Source organism: Schistocerca piceifrons, chromosome 4 (assembly GCF_021461385.2).
Source record: "Schistocerca piceifrons isolate TAMUIC-IGC-003096 chromosome 4, iqSchPice1.1, whole genome shotgun sequence".
NCBI lineage: Eukaryota > Metazoa > Arthropoda > Insecta > Orthoptera > Acrididae > Schistocerca > Schistocerca piceifrons.
Genome location: NC_060141.1, coordinates 4,271,021 through 4,295,071, shown reverse-complemented (window position 1 = coordinate 4,295,071; position 24,051 = coordinate 4,271,021). Strand labels below are relative to the sequence as shown.

General features: G+C 42.0%; 1 protein-coding gene across 1 annotated transcript in view; it reads right to left on the bottom strand.

The window, feature by feature from the left end:
* LOC124794849 (nuclear pore complex protein Nup205-like) overlaps positions 1-24,051 on the bottom strand; it is a 124,753-nt gene that overhangs the window by 83,894 nt on the left and 16,808 nt on the right. The gene's annotated exons all lie outside the window — the stretch shown is intronic.

The window sequence follows — 24,051 nt, the reverse complement described above, 5'->3', positions numbered from 1 at the left end:
ATGAGGATCAACCAATAAGTAAGTTTCCAATTTTATTATTCTGCAAAATAAATTGAGGCCATGACATCTGAGGGCTGGAGAGTTCAACTGGTGTGTGTTGACAATGCTCTCACCAGCCTGTGGTGCATACTGCAGTATCTTGCCAGTAGGCCGTCAGTGAACACGGAGTTACCACTACAAAGTGTGTCTGGTTGTGAGCTGCCTCTGTCATTTGTTTTTTATCGCAGCAAAACGACTATCCACTGTCAATATCTGACGGAAGTTAACGTCTGTCTACACGGAATGCTGTACGAGCATTCAAATGTGGATAAGACCTGGGTCCATTGCTCGAACCTTGGCACAAAATGCCAGAGCACGGTGTGGAAGAAACCTGACAAAAGTGCTCCAAAAAAAGGCAAAGGTCACATATTTTGCAGGGAAAGTTACAGGAACCATCTTTTGAGATCATCAGCGGGTGTTAGTCATTCACTACTGCTGCCTCGCAACACCGTAATGAATACAGAGGTACTGTAATTTCTTGAGGAGTCTGCCATTGAAAGAAAACGTTCTAGACTTTTGTCTCACAAAGTTCTCTTCCTTCTGGGAACTGGGCTTTTGCCTTGCAAAGCTCTCTCTCTTCTGGGAAGAATCAGACAACATACTGCTTCCTCTCACTGTCAGGTGGTGTGCAGAGTATTAATGTAGATGAAGAAGGATCCAGAAACATAACAAATGCTTTCCCATACTGTTCAGTGCAAGTTATTAATTTACATAAATCACCTGGCAAAATCTTTTAGAAACAATGTTTGCTGACAATATAAGCGTATTATCAAGAGTCAAAGATTTATCCACAACACACAACCAAGATGAAGTTAACAGTTTTACAGCAACCAGTTTACAAGAACTCTCATTATGCAATTTTAAATAAATAAAAGCTGCATAGTTCAAAGAAGTAGACATTAATTGTCACATACAATTGACATATTGGAGTAACATTACTTGCCTTCCAGATTAATTAAAAATTAAAATTCAGCAAACTGAAGGACAACCATCTTTCACAGACATTTGACAGTCACAACAATCTGGGTTGATTTGCAGATGATAGTGCTAGATTACCAAGCACATTTTCACTGAACATTGTTCTACAGAATTTCCATGAGTTGATTACAATAAAGGGAAGGCAACAAACACTAAAAGGAACGAAAGAGAACAAGAAAACTGAGAGACGCTAGAAACAGAAGATAGTAAAACACGAAAGCAGATTACAGTGACTGGCCAACCACGAGAATAAAAAGGGAAAGCCAGCCACTCTGCAACACACTAAAACCTCCACCCTAAAAGCACTAGGGTGGAGGACACAGAGGGACAAAGGACATGCGCTAAAACCTACATAGAAGTACAAAACCCACTCTCATGGATAAAACGTAAAACTAAAGCTGCTGTGGAGGCATAGTCACCCAACACCAAAGGCAGGGTGCTGGGGAAGTTAAAAGTCTGCCGCAGAGCGGCTAAAAGTGGGCAGCCCAGCAAGAGGTGGATGACTGTCATTTGGGAGCCACAGCAACATTGAGGTTGGTCCTCGCGACAGAATAGGTAATCATGGATTAGCCACGTATGGCCAATGTGGAGCTGGCAGAGGACAACAGATTCCCTGAGAGAGGCCTGCACGGAATACTTCCACACATTCAGTCCCCTTAATGACACGCAGTTGTTGTGCTTGCCGTTATGCCATTCCGTCTCCCAAAGCCGTCAAAACCCTGCGGTGTAAGACAGAACGCAGGTCAGCTTCGGAGATGCCTATCTCCAGAAGCAGTTTCCGTGTCCCCTGTTTGGCCAGCCTGTCGGCAAGTTCATTGCCGGGGATTCCGACGTGTCCTGAGGTCCGCACAAAAAACACGGAACGGCGGGACTGTTCCAGGGCATAGATGGATTCCTGAATGGACGCCACCAGAGGGTGGTGAGGGTAGCACTGGTCGATAGCTTGTAGGCTGCTCAGTGAGTCAGTACACAGGAGAAATGACTCACCAGGGCATGAGCGGATGTACTCAAGAGCACGATATATGCCACCAGCTCTGCAGTGAAAACACTGCAGCCAACTGGCGAGGAGTACTGCTCAATATGACTTCCATGAACATATGCAAAGCCTACGTAACCATCAGCCATTGAGCCATTGGTTTAAACCGCTTCAGAGCCCAGGAACATGTCAAGAATCGAGAGGAAGTGACAGCGGAGAGTGGCGGGGTTAACTGAGTCCTTAGGGCCATGCAAAAGGTCCAGACGAAGCTGTGGCCGAGGCATACACCATGGAGGCGTACGTGAACAGTCCGCAAGTAGAGGTGGTAAAGGGAAGGACTCCAGTTCGAAGAGAAGGGACCACACGCGAAGCGCAATCGTTAGCCCCGATCTGGGCCGCCGATGCGGGAGATGGACTGCCGCAGGCACGTAAAGGATATGGTAATTCGGATGCTCAGGGGAACTATGAATGTGTGCTGCGTAACTGACGAGCAGTTGGACTCGTCTGATCTGCAGTGGAAGGACAACAGCATCCACCAGTACGCTGGTCACCGGACTCATCCTAAAAGCTCCTGTCGCTACTCGAACCCCACAGTGGTGCACAGGGTCGAGTAAATGCAATGCTTGAAGGCGCTGCCAAACCATAAACCACACTCCCATAGTCAATTCGGGATTGGACAAGGGCTCTGTAGAGCTGCAGAAGCGTACAGCGATCTGCACCCCAATTGGTGTTGCTCAGGCAATGGAGGGCATTGAGGTGCTGCCAACACCTCTGCTTAAGCTGACGAAGATGAGGGAGCCAAGTCAACCGAGCATTGAAAACCAGTCCTAGGGAATGATATGTCTCCACTACAGTGAGTGGATCATCATTAAGGTAGAGTGCGGGTTCTGGATGAACGGTACGACACCGACAGAAGTGCATGACACACGACTTTGGGGCTGAAAACTGGAAGCCGTGGGCTAGAGCCCATGACTGCGCCTTGTGGATGGGTCCCTGGAGACGCCGCTCAGCAACAACAGTACTGGAGCAGTAGTACAAAATGCAGAAGTCGTCTGCATACAGAGAAGGTGAGACGGAGGGCCCGAAAGCTGCTGCTAGACTGTTAATGGTCACTAAAAATAGAGAGACACTCATTACAGAGCCCTGCGGGACTCCATTCTCCTGGATATGGATGGAACTATGGGAGTCACCAACTTGAACACGGAAAGTACGGAGCGACAGGAAGTTTTGGATTAAAAATCGGGCGTAGTCCCCGGAGACCCCACTCATACAATGTGGCAAGGGTATGATGTCGCTAAGTCGTGCCGTATGCTTTACATAAGTAAAAAAAAAAAAAAAAAACGCAATCAGGTGTTGCTGTCTGGAAAAGGCTGTTCGGATGGCAGACTCGATGGACACAAGATTATCAGTGGTAGAGCGACCCTGGCGGAAGCCGCCCTGACATGGAGCCAGCAAGCCACGTGACTCCAGGACCCAACCCAACCGCCGAAATACCATACGTTCCAGCAGCTTACAAAGAACGTTGGTGAGGCTGATGGGCCTATAGCTATCCACATCAAGCGGGTTTTTGCCTGGTTTGAGCACCCGCCACTGCAATGGAAAGATGCCATTGCACCAGTCAGTTGAAGATGACAAGAAGATGTCGCTTGTAGTCAGACGAGAGAGGTTTAATCATCTGGGTGTAGATGCAATCAGGCCCAGGAGCTGTGTCAGGGAAATTTGCAAGGGCACTGAGGAGCTCCCACTCTATAAATGGGGCCTTATAGGATTCACTGTAGTGTGTAGTGAATGAGAGGATGTTTCCTTCCAGCCGCTGTTTGTTTGTGCGAAAGGGTGGGGGGTAATTCTCCGACACAGAGGCTCGAGCAAAGTGCTCGGAAATCGCATTTGCATTGGTACATAACTTGCCACTTATGGTAACACCGAGCTTGGTACCCGAAAAGACGTTTGAACTTTGCCAAGACTTGGGAAGGTGGCGTGTGGCACCCAATGGTGGAGACATATATCTCCCAGCACTCCTTCTTCCATTGTTTGATAAGGTTGCAAACACGGGCACGGAGCCGTTTGAAGGCTATGAGGTGCTCCAGGGAAGGGTGTCGCTTATGCCACTGTAGAGCTCGCCAATGGTCCTTAATTGCTTCAGCGACTTCCGGCAACCACCAAGGGACTGCCTTACGCCTCGGACACCCTAAAGAGTGAGGGATTGTGTTTTCTGCCGCAGAAGCAATTGTGCCAGTCACCTGCTCAACCATCACATTGATGTTACCATGTGGGGGAGATTCAGCGGTGACAGCAGAGGTGAAAATTCCCCAGTCTGCCTTGTTTGAAGCCCATCTGGGCATGTGTCCATGTGTCTGACGCTGGGGCAGTGGTCATTACCACACAGGTCGTCATGTGCTCTTCAGTGGATAGATGGGAGAAGTCCTGGGCTGCAAATTGATAAATCAATGGCCGAGTAACTACCATGAGCCACACTGAAGTGTGTGGTGGCCCCAGTATTTAAGAGGCAGAGGTCGAACTGAGACAGTAAAGTTTCGACATCTCTGCCTCAGCCAGTAAGCATGGTACCACCCCAAAAGGGGGTTATGGGCATTAAAATCCCCCAGAAGTATGAAAGGTTTAGGGAGTTGATCAATCAGTGCAGCTAATACATTCAGGGGTACTGCACCATCTGGAGGAAGATATACATTGCACACAGCTATTTCCTGTGTCGTCATTATTGTGACAGCCACTGCTTCAAGAGGGTTTTAAGGGGCACACGTTCACTACAGACCGAGTTTAGGACATAAACGCAAACTCCACCTGACACTCGATTATAGTCGCTACGGATCCTGTAATAACCCTTATAGCCACGGAGGGTAGGGATCCGCATTGCTGGGAACCACGTTCCCTGGAGGGCAATGCAGATAGCAAGTGTAAAGCTTAACAGTTGCTGTAGCTCAGCCAGGCAGTAGAAAAAACCGCCACAATTTCACTGGAGGATGACATCATGAGATTGAGAAGGCGTGTAACATTTAATGAGGCAGTTTACGCCTCAGAGTCACCTGCTGCCACCGATTTATTGCCTGAGCAGGCCATATCCATTGTGTCCGAGAGTCTGGCAAGATCTAGGACCCCAGCGGACACCAAAATCTCCACTCCATCCTCAGCCGCAGAGCTTGTAGGTAGCGGTGGTGTGGGTGCCACCGCAATTTCCTTGGTCTTAGGGGTTTTCTTTTTGGATTTCTCTCACTGTTCTTTGGGTTTCCCTTGCTGGGAGGACTTCACTGGCTCAGTCTCCAGGACTGAGGATGAGCATGAAGCCGTGTGACCAGCTGCTTTTGGGCTCTTCAGCCACTGGCAGGTGTCGTCTTTCCCACTAGAAGAAACCTGGGAAGGGAGTGACCCAAGGGACCCCTTCCTAGTGAGAGGAGCCAAAGAAGACTTACGCTTCTCCGGCTTAGAAGTGGGGACGGATGTCCCCGATGGTTGGCGCGGGGGGAGGGGGGGGGGCTCCTGCAGTAGGTGGTGCAGGAGCATCAGGGAGGGAAGTACCCCCACCATCAAGGGGGCAGGTGTAGTCTTCCAGCTCTGAGAGGTGACCTGAGATGGAAGAGCTGATGGTGCCAGAACTGTTGTAGTGGTGGCGTAAGACGATGTCATACGCACAGGATGCAGGTGTTCAAATTTTCTCTTAGCCCCAGTGTAGGTCAGTCGGTCCAAGGTCTTGTACTCCATGATTTTCCTTTCTTTCTGGAGAATCCTGCACTCATGTGAGCAAGGCGAATGGTGCTCTCTGCAGTTGTCACAGATGGGTGGCGGGGCACATGGATTACTGGGATGTGATGGACGTCAATAATCTTGACATGTGATGCTGGAAGTACAGCAGGAAGACATATGGCCAAACTTCTAGCACTTAAAGCATCTCATGGGGGAGGGATATAGGTCTTTACATCACACCGGTAGACCATCACCTTGACCTTCTCAGGCAATGTATCACCCTCAAAGGCCAAAATGAAGGCACCAGTGGCAACCTGATTATCCTTCGGATCCCGGTGGACACGCCAGACGAAAAGTACACCTCACCGCTCTAAACTGGCGCCCAGCTTATCATTGGACTGCAAAAGAAGGTCTCTGTGAAAATGATACCCTGGACCATATTTAAGTTCTTATGGGGCGTGATGGTTACAGAAACATCCCCCAGCTTGTCACAAGCAAGTAACTCCCGTGACTGGGCAGAGGATGCTGTTTTGATCAAGACTGACCCAGATCTCATTTTGGACAAGCCCTCCACCTCCCGGAACTTGTCCTCTAAATGCTCAACAAAAAACTGAGGCTTTATCGTCATTAAAGATTCCCCATCAGCTCTCAAACATACAAGGTACCGGGGTGAATAAGATCTGCTGCCATCCTTAGCCTGACATTCCTCCCATGGTGTGGCCAAGGAGGTGAACTATTTGGGGTCACACTTCTATGCGTTGAATTGAGCTCGTGATCACTTAGAGACTGCTGGTGTTTCACCACCAGCAAGAGATGATGGACTATGCTTCATCGCATGTCATCCGCCCTAATGCCACCCCCTCCAACCAGGGACCCTCCCCGAGGCACCACCCAGCCGCAGCAAAGGCCACCTGGCAGGATGGCCATTGCCGGGAATCCCAATGTCCCAGGGGGATGGGCATCTACCCCTTGTCACAAGTGGGGAGTTAACAGCGCAGGCATCAGCAGAGTGATCCCTGTATGGTCAAGGGGCTACAACCAACAGGGTACATACAACGGACTGGCTACCGTGCTGGATATAAGGTGCAAAGAAGTCCACAGTCATTGTCGACGCAGAAATTGACACTGCATAGTGCATGGTGGAAAGTGCACCCATGAAGGTGTCCTCGCCCAAGAGATGGAGAATGGGCAGGACTGCAATGCGACGATGAGAAAGTGGGCTAAGGATCTCAATGCACGATGGACACGATGCACCTTGTAAGGTGCCCTTCCCCAATTGGCTCGCTCTTCGGAAAAATTTTGAAGAATGAAGGTCAAAATCTACAGGGGACCATCACATAAAGGCTGAAACGTGTGACCTTTTAGTCACCTCATACAACAGGTAGGAATACCTTGGGCCTATTCTAACCCAAGGACCCGCGGGGGCGTGGGGAAGGGGGGGGGGGCAGTAGATCTCATTGTACCAGTTATTAGGGTCTCTCCCTGTTCCATTTACATATGGAGCATGGGAAGAATGATTTGTTGAATACCTCTGTGCATGCAGTAATTATTCTAATCTTATCCTCACGATCACTATGTGAGCAATATGGAGGGGGTTGTAGCATATTCCTAGAGCTATCACTTAAAGCTCGTTCTTGAAATTTTCTTAATAGACTTTTTCAGGATAGTTCACGTCTATTTTCTACATCTACATGACTACTCTGCAATTCACATTTAAGTGCTTGGCAGAGGGTTCGTCGAACCACAATCATACTATCTCTCTACCATTCCACTCCCGAACAGCGCGCGGGAAAAACGAACACTTAAACCTTTCTGTTCGAGCTCTGATTTCTCTTATTTTATTTTGATGATCATTCCTACCTATATAGGTTGGGCTCAACAAAATATTTTCGCATTCGGAAGAGAAAGTTGGTGACTGAAATTTCGTAAATAGACCTCGCCGCGATGAAAAACGTCTTTGCTGTAATGACTTCCATCCCAATTCGCGTATCATATCTGCCACACTGTCTCCCCTACTACGTGATAATACAAAACGAGCTGCCCTTTTTTGCACCCTTTCGATGTCCTCTGTCAATCCCACCTGGTAAGGATCCCACACCGCGCAGCAATATTCTAACAGAGGACGAACGAGTGTAGTGTAAGCCGTCTCTTTAGTGGACTTGTTGCATCTTCAAAGTGTCCTACCAATGAAACGCAACCTTTGGCTCGCCTTCCCCACAATATTATCTATGTGGTCTTTCCAACTGAAGTTGTTCGTAATTTTAACACCCAGGTACTTAGTTGAATTGACAGCCTTGAGAATTGTACTATTTTTTGAGTAACCGAATTCCAACGGATTTCTTCTGGAACTCATGTGGATCACCTCACACTTTTCTTTATTTAGCGTCAACTGCCACCTGCCACACAATACAGCAATCTTTTCTAAATCGCTTTGCAACTGATACTGGTCTTCGGATGACCTTACTAGACAGTAAATTACAGCATCATCTGCGAACAACCTAAGAGAACTGCTCAGATTGTCACCCAAGTCATTTATATAGATCAGGAACAGCAGAGGTCCCAGGATGCTTCCCTGGGGAACACTTGATATCACTTCAGTTTTACTCGATGATTTGCCGTCTATTACTACGAACTGCGACCTTCCTGAAGAGGAAATCACGAATCCAGTCGCACAACTGAGACGATACCCCATAGGTCTGCAGCTTGATTAGAAGTTGCTTGTGAGGAACGGTGTCAAAAGCTTTCCGGAAATCTAGAAATACGGAATCAACTTGAGATCCCCTGTCGATAGCGGCCATTACTTCGTGCGAATAAAGAGCTAGCTGCGTTGCACAAGAACGATGTTTTCTGGAACCATGCTGATTACGTATCAATAGATCATTCCTTTCTAGGTGGTTCATAATGTTTGAATACAGTATATGCTCCAAAACCCTACTGCAAACCGACATCAATGATATAGGTCAGCAGTTAGATGGATTACTCATACTACCCTTCTTAAACACTAGTGCGACCTGTGCAATTTTCCAATCTGTAGGTACAGATCTATCGGTGAGCGAGCGGTTGTATATGAGTGCTAAGTAGGGAGCTATTGTATCAGCGTACTCTGAAAGGAACCTAATCGGTATACAATCTGGACCTGAAGACTTGCCCGTATCAAGCGATTTGAGTTGCTTCGCAACCCCTAAACTATCTAATTCTAAGAAACTCATGGTAGCAGTTGTTCGTATTTCAAATTCTGGAATATTCCATTCGTCTTCCCTGGTGAAGGAATTTCGGAAAACTGCGTTCAATAACTCCGCTTTAGCGGTACAGTCGTCGGTAACAGTACCATCGGCACTGCACAGAAAAGGTATTGACTGCGTCTTGCCGCTTGTGTAGTTTACATACGACCAGAATTTCTTCGGATTTTCTACCAAATTTCGAGGCAGTGTTTCGTTGTGGAACCTATTAAAGGCATCTCGCATTGAAGTCCGTGCCAAATTTCGCTTGTCTGTAAATTTTAGCCAATCTTGGGGATTTCGCGTTCTTCTGAACTTTGCATGCTTTTCCCCTTGCCTCTGCAACAGAGTTCGGACCTGTTTTGTGTACCACGGGGGATCAGTTCCATCTCTTACCAATTTATGAGGTATGAATCTCTCAATTGCTGTTGCTACTATATCTTTGAATTTGAGCCACATCTCGTCTACATTTGCATAGTCAGTTCGGAAGGAATGGAGATTGTCTCTTAGGAAGGCTTCTAGTGACACTTTATCCACTTTTTTAAATAAAATTATTTTGCGTTTGTTTCTGGTGGATTTGGAAGAAACAGTATTGAGCCTAGCTACAACGACCTTGTGATCACTAATCCCTGTATCAGTCATGATGCTCTCTATCAGCTCTGGATTGTTTGTGGCTAAGAGGTCAAGTGCGTTTTCGCAACCATTTACAACTCGCGTGGGTTCGTGGACTAACTGCTCGAAATAATTTTCGGAGAAAGCATTTAGGACAATCTCGGAAGATGTTTTCTGCCTACCACCGGTTTTGAACACGTATTTTTGCCAACATATCGAGGGAAGGTTCAAGTCCCCACCAACTATAAGCATATGAGTGGGGTATTTATTTGTTACGTGACTCAAATTTTCTCTGAACTGTTCCGCATCTATATCATCGGAGTCTGGAGGTCGGTAGAAGGAGCCAATTATTAACTTAGTTCGCCTGTTAAGTATAACCTCCACCCACACCAATTCGCACGGAGTATCTACTTCGACTTCACTACAAGATAAACCACTACTGACAGACACAAACACTCCACCACCAATTCTGCCTAATCTATCTTTCCTGAACACCGTCTGAGACTTCGTAAAAATTTCTGCAGAACTTATTTCAGGCTTTAGCCAGCTTTCTGTACCTATAACGATTTCAGCTTCTGCGCTTTCTATTAGCACTTGAAGCACAGGGACTTTCCCAGCACAACTACAACAATTTACAACTACAAGAGTCTTCCAGTTCAGTTCCTTCAGTATCTCTGAGATCTCTGTGACACTCTCCCACGGATTAAACAAACCTTTGACCATTCATGCTGCCTTCTCTGTATATGTTCGAACATTATGAAGTACCTGGAAGAAAAAGATTTATTGACACATAGTCCGCGTTCCCTAAGGAAGTGTTATAGGCCCTCTATTGTTCCTGATCTATATTAACGACATAGGAGACAATCTGAGTAGCCATCTTAGATAGTTTGCAGGTGATGCTGTCACTCACCATCTTCTAAAGTCATCAAATGAGAAAAACGAATTGCAAAATGACTTACATAAGATATCTGTGTGGCGCGAAAAATGGCAATTGATCCTGACTAAAGAAAAGTGTGAAGTTATTCACATGATTACTAAAAGAAATCCGCTAAATTTCAACTATGTGATAAGTCACACAAACCTGAAGGCTGTAAATTCAACTACCTCCTTAGGGATTACAATTACAAATAATGTAAATTGGAACAATGACATAGATAATGTTGTGGTGCAATTCCCTGGCAGAACACTTTGAGGGTGCAACAGGTCTACTAAAGAGACTGCTTACACCACACTTTTCCACCCTACCCTGGAGTATTGCTGCGCAGTGTGGGATCCACATCAGGTGGGACTGACAGATGATATCGAAAAAGTTCAAAGAAGGGCGGCTCATTTTGTATCATCGCAAAATAGGGGAGATAGTGCCACAGACATGATACACGAATTGGAGTGACAATCATCAAAAACGAAGGTGTTTTTTGTTGGAATGGGATCTTCTAATGATATTTCTTTCACCAGTTTTCTCCACCAATTGCGAAAACATTGTTTGCACCCACCTACATAGGGAGAAATGATCATCACTATAAAATAAGAGAAATCAGGGCTCGCACAGAAAAATGTAAGTGCTCGTTTTTCATGCACGCCGTTCGAGAGTGGAACAATAGAGGGACAACTAGAAGGTGATTCACTGAAGCCTCTGCCAGGCACCTTATTGTGAATAGCATACTCGAGTAATATTCTAGAGCTGGTAGCATGAGTGATCTGTAAGCAGTCTTTTTTGTACACTGATTGCAGTTCCCCAGTATTCAACCAATAAACTGAAGTCTACAACCTGCTTTACCCATGACTGAGTGTGTGTTCATTCCATTTCATACCCCTACAAACTGTCACACCCAGGTATTTGTAAGAAAGCTGATTACAACAGTGACTCACTGATATTATAGTCATAGGCCATTACATATTTTCATCATGTGAAGTGCAAAATTTTACATTTCTGAACAATTTGGGCAAGTTGCCTATTTCTGCACCACTTTAAAATCTTATCAAGATCTGATTGAATATTTATACAGTTTTTTAAGATATTTCATTATAGGTAACTGCATCATCTGCAAAAAGCCTTATTTTACTATTAACATTGTATGCAAGGTCATTAATATACAATATGAACAGCAAGGGTCCCAACACACTTCCCTCTGGGGCACACCCAACGTTAGTTCTACATCTAAGAATGACTCTCCATCCACAACAACATCCTCCACCCTTCCTACCAGGGAGTCCTCACTCCAGTCACAAAATGTGATGTACCTTTGACACTAAGTGTAGATGTGGCACTAAGTGACATGCTTTTCGGAAATCAAGAAAAACTGCATCTACCTTACTGCCTTGATTGAAAGCTTTCAGTATGTCATGTGAGAAAAGTGAGAGTTGTGTTTCACATGATCAATGTTTTCGAAATCCACACTGCTTGAAATTCAGGGGGTCATTCTGTTCAAGATACCTCATTGTATTTGAGATCAGAACAAGATTCTACAGCAAATCAATATCAAGGCTATTGGATGGTGGTTGTACGGATCACTTCTACTACCCTTCTTGTAGACGGTGGTGACCTTTGCTTTTTTGCAAGAACAGGGCAAGGCTCTTTCTTTGAGGGATTTATGATAGACTATAGTTAGAAGAGGGGCTAACTCAGCTGCAGATTCAGTACAGAATCTGACAGGGATTCCATAGGGCCCTGGAGCTTTGTTCAATTTTAACGATTTCAGCTGTTTTTCAACACCGCTGGTTTCCTAGGTGCCTTTCTTTCTTTCTTCTTCTTTTTTTGCCACTAACAGCCTTTACATACAACCAGAATTTCTTTGGGTTCTGTGAAAGACTACTTGACAATATTTTGCTACGGTAGTAATTAAAGGTATTGCGTATAGCTCTCTTGACAGACAAACACGTTTCATTGGGCAGCTCTCTATCTATAGCCCTATGCTTCATTTTACACCTATTACGCAGTAATTTCTGTTTCTTTACAGCGACTGTATACCATGGAGGTTCCCTCCCACTATCAACTGTTCTACTGGGTACATATCTATCCAGTGCGTGGTCAACTATTCTTTTAAAACTGTGCCTGTCCTCTGCTGAAAGTTTCAAGTTTCTCGCTGAGATATGACACTGCTGATTTTTTATCTATATTTTACCCCCCCCCCCCCCCACACACACACACACACACACACACACACACACACACACACACACACACACACACACACACAGACTTCTTTCAGTTGTCCTTTGTACTTTGGTAGCCATTGTTCCCACAATCACAATTAATGGATGGCAATCTAATTTATTATTAACTGACTCTTAATAGTAACAAACAATTTCTCATGACAACTGCGACTCAAAACAAAAATAATATATCCAAACATACTTCATCTCCTTGATTACAAGCGAGAAAGAGGAAGATCCCTGTGGTTGCTGGTGTCACAAGATTCAGGAACCCTGTTTTGAAAGTAGTGAAAATGGCAGAAGAGCCCCACAAAATGCTTACCAATGCACAGAAAAGGTTAGCTCATTACATCAAAACATTAGAGAGTTGAGTAATAATGTAGAAGAGCTTCTTGTCTGTTTGAAAAATTTAGAAAGCTCTGAAAAGATAGACATCCCTTGCCTATCTGAGCACCACATAACCACACGGTTAGATAAATTATATATAAAATATTACACAATAGTACTTACTCATGCAGAACTAATATGGGAAAAGGAATTGTTACATACATTAGGACAGAATACAAGTTCAAAAATGTTGAAGCAAGTAGATTTTGTATGATCAGCACATACAATGTGCTTGTGAATTAATAATGAAAAATAGTTCCCTTTTTATAATTTTAACTGTATATAGATCCCCAGTGGGAAATTTTGAACTGTTATAAGAGGAATCTGGATTCCTTACTATGCTATTTGTCTGGCAGCAGCAAGCAATTAATAGTCTGTGGTGACTCCAATGTATATTTCCTACAGGATTCTAACAGGAAAAATATTTGGGAAATCTTATTTCGATACTACAAGTTGATCTCAGAAATTAACTCTCCAACATGGGACGTTAAACACAGTAGGACCCTAATTGACAACATTTTCTTTGGTGAAGATCAAAGAAAGAAAATAACTGCCTACACAGAAACAAATGCTCTCTCTGATCATGATGTGTGGTTCGTTAGGATAAATAACACAGTGCCATACAGCATGGATACTCCTCAGTGGAATTTAGTAAGAATAATTAATGACCCCAGAACAATTTTTTTTTTTTTTAAATAGTATACAGGAGAAGACCTGGGATGAAATTTATGATGAACCAAATGCTAACAGTAAATTTATTCTATTCCATGATAAATTCATATCATTATTTGAAAATAGCTTTCTACACAAGCTAATCAAAAAGGACATAAAACAGCCATGTAAAAAACCATGGATCACTAGAAGTATTCAAGTATCTTGTGGAAGGAAAAGGAAATGTATCTTTTGCAAAGAACAAGTAGGAATCCTGCAGTAGTTGCACACTACAAAAACTACACAAAAATACTAAAAGGTAATTAAAAAAACTTGGAACATGCCCAAAATGTCAGAAATCAGTAACTCTGACAACAGCATTAAGGCTACATGGAATGCAGTGAAATGAGAGACAGAAAATCCAGAACACGATAACATCACTAATGAACTGAATGGAAGGGCTACAAATGATGAGTCACAGGTAGCGAAAGTGTTTAATAACCATTTCTTAAGTATAATAGAAAGCCTAAGGAGAAACAGTTCAAGAGAAAAATCAGACCAATATGTTGAAAACTTAACTCTCGTAAAATTCAATCATATGAATGAATCACAAACTTCTCCATTTGAAACTAAGACGATTATACATTAGCTCAAAAATAAAAGCTCATATAGTTTTGATGGCATTCCCAATAGAGTACTAAAGATTTGTTCCCATATAATAAGCCTGGTCTTATGTCAAACATGTAATGCATCACTAATTCAAGGCATTTTTCCAGGAGGACTGGAATATGCCATTGTTACATCCCTCTTTAAGAAAGGTGATAGAGATGTCAATAACCACTGACCTGTTTCACAGCTGACATCATTTTCTAAAATTTTTGAGAAGGTGATGTATTCTAAAACAGCAACAATAATATCCTCAGTAAGTCATATTCTGAATTTCAGAAGGGTTGATCTACTGAGAATGCCATTTACATGTTCACTCAGCAGATTTTACAAGCATTAAATAATAAAATAGCACCCATTGGTATTATCTGTGGCCTATCTAAGGCATTTGACTGTGTGTATCATAGTATTCTCCTAGATAAATTAAAGTTTTATGGGATTGATGCTATAGCCTACCAACGGATGCCACATCCAGGGTTGCCACAAGTTTCCCCAGGTGAAATTCCCTGATTTACAGACAAGTAAGTATTTTTCCCTGGCAAATTTTGACATCTCAAGGGTAAGTAAAGACATAAGATGACAAGAAACTGCAATTCTGTATTTCTTCCCAGAGTGAGCTAAAATCTTAAGTACTACCATCAACATCTCCTATAATAAGTTTTTAGATGGAGAAAGCAAGCCAAATGGTACATGTTTTTCATTAAGACCACTGACGTGATTTTATTTCACTAAAACTACGCAAAAATATGCATTTCATTGGAGTCGCAAGACACATTTGAAATATCTTCACTGATGTCAGAAATAACCTCAGAAAAAAGGCAGGCCTCTTGAAAGAAGTGTATAAGGCAGGGAAGAGTTGTGTAAACCAACACTATACCTGTAGGTGACTGCCAATAAAATGTTGGTTCCACTATGTTCGTTGTTGTCATTTATTACCCACTTTGTTATGTCTATTATTTCACAGGTATCGTGTGATTTTTCTTTCGAGTAATATACGAGCAACTGCGTCAACTTTCTTCTTCTCATCATCCATACTTTCTAACATATAAAAATGTCTATAAAACACCGCACTGTGCTACGTATTTGTGGTGAGACAGTTGCAATTCTCAAAATCCATCGCCCGTGGCCTCTGGCCTGCCAAGGAGCACCGGAGTCCCGGTCCTCGGATAAACCACAAAAATCCGTGCATTATGCCACACACAAAGAAACAGACCCAACCTGTGGGCAGATCGGCGAGACTAGATCCGACGGGCAGGGCTTGCACATTAGTGGGAAGTGATCGGCTTCAAATCAGCAGGCCCGACCCATTATACACACCTGCAGAAATGGCCTGCAGTTTTGACCCGTCACGGAAGTCCACTTGTGTGGCCCGCTATTCACGTGTCACAGATACCGTGTTGTTGAAATGAGACCACAGTGATCAGTCCACGTAACAGATAACTTGCGCAAATACTAATGAGGATAGGTAGCAACTCATCGCAAAGACGATCACGGAGCTGTAGCAGGCACGTAGAAAACACAACCACATTCTCACAACTAAATTTTCAGCCATAGCTTTTGTCAGAAAACAAGAGCACACACATTCACCTAATCACTCAGAGACAGCTCACACACAGACGATCGCCACCTCCGGGAACTGCATCTACAGTCTCTCAGAATCACATCCAAACAAACTACTGACCGCACCTCCCGGCCTCTCACCGGCAGCTGCTATACTGGCAGCAAGAAGAGGTGGCAGCACTGGGAGAGGTAGGAAGGGGAGAAGCAGTAAGAATAAGGGAATAGGGAAGCGGTGCACTTACTCAGCTGGACCCAGCCAGCAACAATGCACAACATCTCAGCAGACAAACTATTTCATCTCCTGAGACGATAACAAGACTTTTCCCGTGCTTTTTACCAATTTCCCTGATTTTCCTAACAAGTTTGAAATTCCCTGGTATTCTCTGACTTCCCGGATTTCCAGAACTTATGGCAACCCTACTAGCTAACCAAAAGAATGCAGAAAGTTGTACTTAGTAATTCAACCAATATACCCCACGGACACAATTCTGACAGGGGAGAGCTTCCCCAAGGCTCGATCTTAGGTTCATTATTGTTCCAATATTACAAGAAGGAAAGTTGCTACTCACCATATAGCGGAAATGCTGAGTCGTAGATAGGCACAACAAGAAGACTTTCACAATTAAAGCTTTCGGCCATTGTCAACAATAGACACACATACGCATACAGACACACACACTCGCACAAATGTCACACACACACACACACACACACACACACACACACACACACACACACACACACACACACACACACACACACACACAACTGAAGTCTCGGGCAACTGAAACCAAACTGACTGACTGTGAAACCATATAGCCTAAGACTGCAATCGTGCGCGTGTGTTGCGTTTGCGTGAGTGAGTGTGCACGCACGCACACGAGCGTGTATTGTTGACGAAGGCCTCAATGGCCGAAAGTTTTAATTGTGAGAGTCTTTTTGTTGTGCCTATCTGCGACTCAGCATTTCCGCTGTATGGTGATTAGCAACTTTACTTCTCATAATATTGTTACATTCCACCCTGGATTGTCCATTATTGTTCCTCATATATGAACATGATCGTCTATCCAATACACAACAAGCAGAATTAGTTCTTTTCGTGGATGACACTAGTACTGCAATCGATCCAAACATACATACAGAAACAGAAGCACAATTCATTGGTTTTCTGTTAATGCACTCACCCTCAGTTTTAAAAAAACAAAACATTTTCAGTTCTGCACATCTAGAGGTAATACACAAATGATAAGTGTAGCTCATGGTGAGAACACAATAAATAGGGCGGAAACTTCCAAATACTTAGGTGCCCATACTGATTAGGATTTAAAATGGAAAGAGCACATTTTGAAACTCCTTGACCAACTTAATTCAGCCTCATTTGCATTAAGAATCACTGCAAATGCATTTAGAATCATTGCAAATCTTGGGGAGAGAGAAATCAGCACGCTGACACATGCTGCATATTTTCGTTCAATAATGTCAAATGAAATGATGTTCTGGGGTAACTCGGCTTTAAGAAAGAAAACTTAATTGTCTAAAAACATCTGTTTAAGGAGTTGGGCATTCTGGCTACCGATTCAAAGTGTATTTATTCCTTCATGAAGTTTGTTGGGACTAATCCACTACAGTTTTTACAATACCAGAAGGAAAATTACATTTATTACTCAGATTAAGGTTGTCCTTAAAAAAACAAAAACGGCTGCAAAATGCTGCAACAAAAATTTCTGATCACTTACTCAGTGATATAAAATGTCTGACAGACAACAAAGTGAAATTTGAAAACAAACTGAGAAAGTTCTTCCTTGACAACTCCTCTTATTCTGTAGAAGAATTTCTATTACTGTAATGTGCAAAACGTGGTGGGGTACGACTTACCAACTCACATTATCTGTATATATTTTTCTTTTTTCGGAGAAAAACTTAGAAATGTTTAGAATGTAACCAAATGTACAAGAAATGTTTAGAATGTAACCAAATGTACAAATTAATTTGTGATGTGAACATAAAATTACTCATTCCACATCGTTACAATCTCGTGCTAAATGATCCATGGAATGTGATACTAACTAACTAAATAACTAAGCAGTCGGAGCTTTATATTCTCTCGTGCAGAGGATCACACATAGCACCCAGCAGATATATAGCAAAAAACTTGTAATCCCTGGCAATTCAACAGAACATTTAGAAATATTACTTGTCACTCTTCCACAAATTATCCGATTACCCAGATTTTTACACAAAAAACATTTTTTAGAGGCATAATAGAAAATAATGTTCACTGTAAACAGGTCTTAGCCTCACAGCAGAGTAAAATGGACACAAAATAATTTCCACCTATTGATATCTCTGAAGGCTTCAACAAAACAGATTCTGTCGATTATAAAAGTCTTCAAGTGTTTGACAGTTCATTTTTTGTTGGCAACCATGTTTTCTGCCCAATGAGGTGATATCTTAACACTGAGCAATTCGGGAGTATGTACATTCACAAACACACAGAAGGTATCCAGAAAGCAGCACATGGCATTCTATTACAAGTTCACAGGGAGGTTTGGCATGTAATCTCCTTTGCATTTCATTTGTGATATGTTTTTGGTATGAGACACCAAACATTTTTGTATGACAAGACTGCTGGAAAGCATATCTCTCTTTGAAGTTCCATTTGTTTTGGTGTATTTAAGAAAGTAACCAAATCATACCTATCATCTAGGGGTAGCATATTTGATTAGTAATCAAAATGTCCGCAGTCCTTTGTTCAAAACTTACTACTGCTTAATTTTGATCAATAATCAGCATTGGCAGCCAAAGATTTCCGGCATAAGAAGTCACCCTCATTCTGCCAACAGCCTTGTCAAAGAGGGTGGAGGAGTGGACAGATGTTCAGGGCACTCTCTTGTCCTGGGGTAGGAAACTGCTCCTGAAGGCAGAAGAATCAGCAATGATCAACAGCATGAGGATCCAGAACACAATGGAAACCACTGCACTAAAGGAACTTAATGTGCATCTGCAGGACATGTTGCCTATAACTGAAAAAGTGTCATGATAATCTCTCCATTGGCAAAAGATTCCAGAATAGTCACCCATTTGGATCTCTGGGAGGGGACTCCCAAGAGGAAGGTGACCATGAGAAAAAAACTGAATAACCAACAAAAAGATAATATTAAACGAGTTTGGGCATGGAATATCAGAAGCCTGAATGTGGTAGGGAAGCTGGAAAATCTGAAACGGGAAATTCGAAGACTCAATCTAGATATAACAGGCATCAGTAAAGTGAAATGGAAAGAAAATGAGGTTTCTTGGCAGATTAGTATAGGGTAATGTCAACAGCAGCAGAAAATGGTATAACAGGAGTACAATTCTTTATGAATAGGGAGGTAGTGCAGAGAGTATGGTCCTGTGAACAGTTCAGTGATAGGGTTGTTCGTATCATAATCGACAGCAAACCAACACTGACAATGATAGTTCAGGTATGCATGCCGGCATCGCAAGCTGAAGATGAAGACATAGAGAAAGGATATAAGAATACTGAAAGGGTAATACAATATGTAAACGCAGATGACAATGTAACAGTTATGGGGGACTGGAATGTGGTTGTAGGGGAAGGAGTAGAAGGAACAGTTACAGGAGAATACGGACTTGGGACAAGGAATGAGAGAGGAGAAAGACTAACTGAGTTCTGAAATACATTTCAGCTAGTAATAGCAAATACACTGTTCAAGAATCACAAGAGGAGGAGGATACTTGCAAAAGGCCAGATAATATGGGATGATTTCAGTCAGATTACATCATGGTCAGACAGAGATTCCAAAATCAGATACTGAATTGTAAGGTGTACCCAGGAGACTGGATCACAATGTAGTAGTGATGAAGAGTGGGCTGAAGTTTAAGTCATTAGTCAGGAACAATCAATATGCAAAGAAGTGGGATACGGAAGTACTAAGGAATGACGAGATACACTTTTAAGTTCTCTAAGGCTACAGATGTAGCAATAAGGAATAAATCAGTAGCAGGTACAGCTGAAGAGTAATGGACATCTCTAAAAAGGGAAGTAACAGAAGTTGGAAATAAAAACATAGGTATGAAGAAGGTAACTGTGCAGAAACAATGGGTAACAGAAGATCGATGAAAGAAGAAAGTACAAAAATGTTGACAAAAATTCAGGAATACAGAAATACAAGTTGCTGAGGAATAAAATAAACAGGAAGGGTAGGAAAGCTACAACAAAATGGCTTCATGAAAAATGTGAAGAAATCAAAGAAGAAATAAGTGTCAGAAGGACTGACTCAGCATATAGGAACGTCAAAACAACCTTCAGTGACATTAAAAGCAAGGCTGATAACATTAAGAGTGCAACAGGAATTCCACTCCTAAATGCAGAGGAGAGAGCGAGTAGGTGGAAAGAATACACTGAAAGCCTCTATGAGGGCAAAGATTTGCATGATGTGACAGAAGAGGAAACACAAGTAGATTTAGAACAGATGGGGGATCCAGTATTGGAATCAGAATTTAAAAGAGCTTTGGAGGACTTAAGATCAAGTAAGGCAGAAGGGATAGATAATATTCCATCAGAATTTCTAACATGATTGCGGGAAGAGGCAACAAAATGACTATTCACATTACTGTGTAGAATGTATGAGTCTGGCAACATGCCATCTGAACTTCAGAAAAATATCATCCACACAATTCCAAAGACTGCAAGAGCTGACAAGTGCAAGAATTATCGCACCTCAGCTTAGCAGCTCATGCATCCAAGTTAAAGACAAGAATAATATACAGAAGAATGGAAAAGAAAATTGAGGATTTGTCAGATGACAATCAGTTTGGCATTAGGAATGGCAGCAGAGACACTGCGGTCGATAATGGAAGCAAGACTAAAGAAAAACCAAGACATGTTCACAGGATTTGTCAACCTGGAAAAAACGTTCAACAATGTAGAATGGCGCAAAATGTTTGAAATTCTGAGAAAAATAGGGGTAAGCTATGGTGAGAGATGGGTAATATACAACATGTACAAGAGCCAAAAAGGAATAAGAAGAGTGGATGACCAAGAACAAAGTGCTCAGATTAAAAAGGTTGTGAGACAGTGATATAGTCTTTCACCTCTACTGTTCAATGTGTTTAACATAGAAGAAACAATGATGGATATACAGAAAGGTTCAGGAGTGGGATTACAATTCAAGGTGAAAGGATATCAATGATACAATTAGCTGATGATATTGCTATCCTGAGTGAAAGTGTAGAAGAATTACATGATCTGTTGAATGAAATGAACAGTCTAATGAGTGCAGAATATGGATTGAGAGCAAATCAAAGAAAGAAGAAAGTAATGAGAAGTAGCAGAAATGTGAACAGCGAGAAATTTAACATCCAAATTGATGGTCACAAAGCAGATGAAGATAAGGAATTCTGCTGCCTAGGCAGTAAAATAACCAATGACGGACAGAGCAAGGAGGACATAAAAAGCAGACTAGCACTGGCAAAAAGGGCATTCGCGGCCAAGAGAAGTCTACTAGTAACAAACATAGGCCTTAATTTGATGAATAAATTTCTAAGAATGTATGTTTGGAGCACAGCATTGTATGGTAGTGAAACATGGACTGTGGGGAAACTAGAACAGAAGAGAATTGAAGCATTTGAGATGTGGTGCTACAGACAAATGTTGAAAATTAGGTGGACTGATAAGGTAATGAATGAGGAGATTCTGCGCAGGATCAGAGAGGAAAGAAATATGTGGAAAACACTGAAAAGGAGAAGGGACAGGATGATAGGACATCTGTTAAGACATCAGGGAATGACTTACATGGTACTAGTGGGAGCTGTAGAGGGCAAAAACTGTAGAGGAAGACAGATTTCCTACAAAGGAATGACTCAAATATTACCTTATATTTCCAGGTTCTCCAGTACAGTGCCCCGATTTTGAAATTTAATTACATAAAATCAAAGTGTTAATTATTTTCTAACTAGACTATAAATAATTAAAACTCACAAAAACTATGTTTATTTAAACAGTTTTATTTTATTCATTTTAGACCATTGTCATAACTGGTATTTCAAATGTAATTTAACAATCTTATAAAATGTACATGATTTAAAATAAGCAACACAAAAATAAGCTAATGACTTTTAGTATGAACTAGCACAAATTAAAATTCTATTTGGTACATTAAATTATTGAAGATTTTTACACTGCTGATCAGTAGCTTGTATTTCGGCTAAAAGTTTAGCTCCTATTTATGCCCCTCCACCCCCTGCCCCCCTATTTTTTATTTTTTTTATTCTGTTATTGTAATTTTTTTATGCTCAGTTTTTTCTGAAAATTTTTGAATGCAAATTCAGTAAGAACAATTTAGATACTTTGGAACATCAAGAGTTGCAACATCTCCATTTGTTTTGTTTTGGGTAGTCATATATTAATCCTTAAGCAAATAAAGTTTCATTATTCATACTCTCAACTAAGCATTCTGAATTGACCGAAAAACCCCTTCCAGTATTAGTTTTGGCATGAGATAAATCATAACTAGTTTTAACAGTTTTATTGATGAATGTTGATTGATGTGTGTGAGAATTAAACCATTCCAAAAATGATCTAAGTGTCTGTTAGCCCATGAATAATTTCTGAGAAATTGTGCCAAAGATTGGGAACATAAATTGAAATCTCCAGTAATTTAATTGGCTGCAGTACCACTAATACAACTATTTTCATTCACAATACTAAGCAGACGCTTCAATCTCCCACATCCGACTTTAGGAAAGTGTCCAAGACCTGGATCCAAACATGAGACTTTTTTAGTAACCTTATATAGTTAGGATGGTTGTGTCAACAAATTTTCTCTAAAAGCTATGGAAGCAGTAGCAGCACCTTTTCTAAATTGCAAAATCATAAGATTGGTGACTTTTTTATTTTTAAGTCTCTGACAGCTCTTTTAGTACCAAATCCTAAGTCTGTTTGAGTATACAGAAGCAAATTGTTTTTATCAGTTAAGTCTCTACTTGATAAGGAGTCAACAGACATCAGCACATCTGCTTTGATAACTAAAGAGCTAGGCATAAATGGTGCCATAGGAGCATAGTTTGATATTCTTGTACGAACAGTTGTGACTCAGCTGCTAATGACCTAAGGATTCTAATTTTGCTGGCAGAAAAGTATCTGAAAGAGCCCTCCCTGTGGACAAGGCCCAAATCATAATTATTGTGCAACGTTTCTCGGTGACACGGAACAATCATATTGTACTCTTTCACATTCTGTGTACGGATAGCAGCATCAAGAAAATGGCAGTTTCTCTTGGATAAGACTTTCAAAATAGCTTCTAATTTACAGTGAAATGATGATGAAACAGAGCTATGCATGCCGCGTGGGTGGCAAGAAAAGCGTATAAAACAAAGCAAGCTATGACCTACAGAGTTCCAAGGTAATGGTATAATTTTGTAGCTGGTCCTAGTCAGTTCCTTTTCATCACACTGTAAACCCTTCACCATTTTTTTAAAGATTCCAAATAATTTCACTAGTGCAAGCAGCAACAATAAAGAATTGATCATGAATACTCTGTTAATTGAGCATGACGAGTTGGTACATTTTTAATCAAATAATAAACTGAACAATATTCCCGGTAGTGGCTTCAGTTCCACATTTAAATGCACCATGGAAGATATGAAGACTGCTACTGCCCATATCAAGTATCACAGTATCATAGTTTCTTCAATAGACCGCAGCTCAGATTTCAGATTTGTGATAAATTTATAGTTAACATTTGGTCCATCCACTGATTTTTGTAAAATTTTATTAAGGCATATAAGAGGTAGATGCATTTCCTTGAATGACAGAAGAAGATCAGAAGCTCTTGTACAATAAAGAAAAGTAGACATTAACCCTTTAACTGGACATGATTTGTTAACGTGCACGCCTTTGTACCAATGCCTTTGTGCTCTGAACGTGTTCATGCGCCACCAGTCCTTCTACCTGGTACTCTAAACATTTCTACACGTAGACACGTTCAGAGTACCAGGTAGAAGGACTGGTGGCGTGTGTAAACACGTTCAGAACACACATGGACAGGTACAAAGGCGCGCACAGAGCAGTTAAAGGGTTAAGTATCGTGCACAACTTTGTTTTTCATT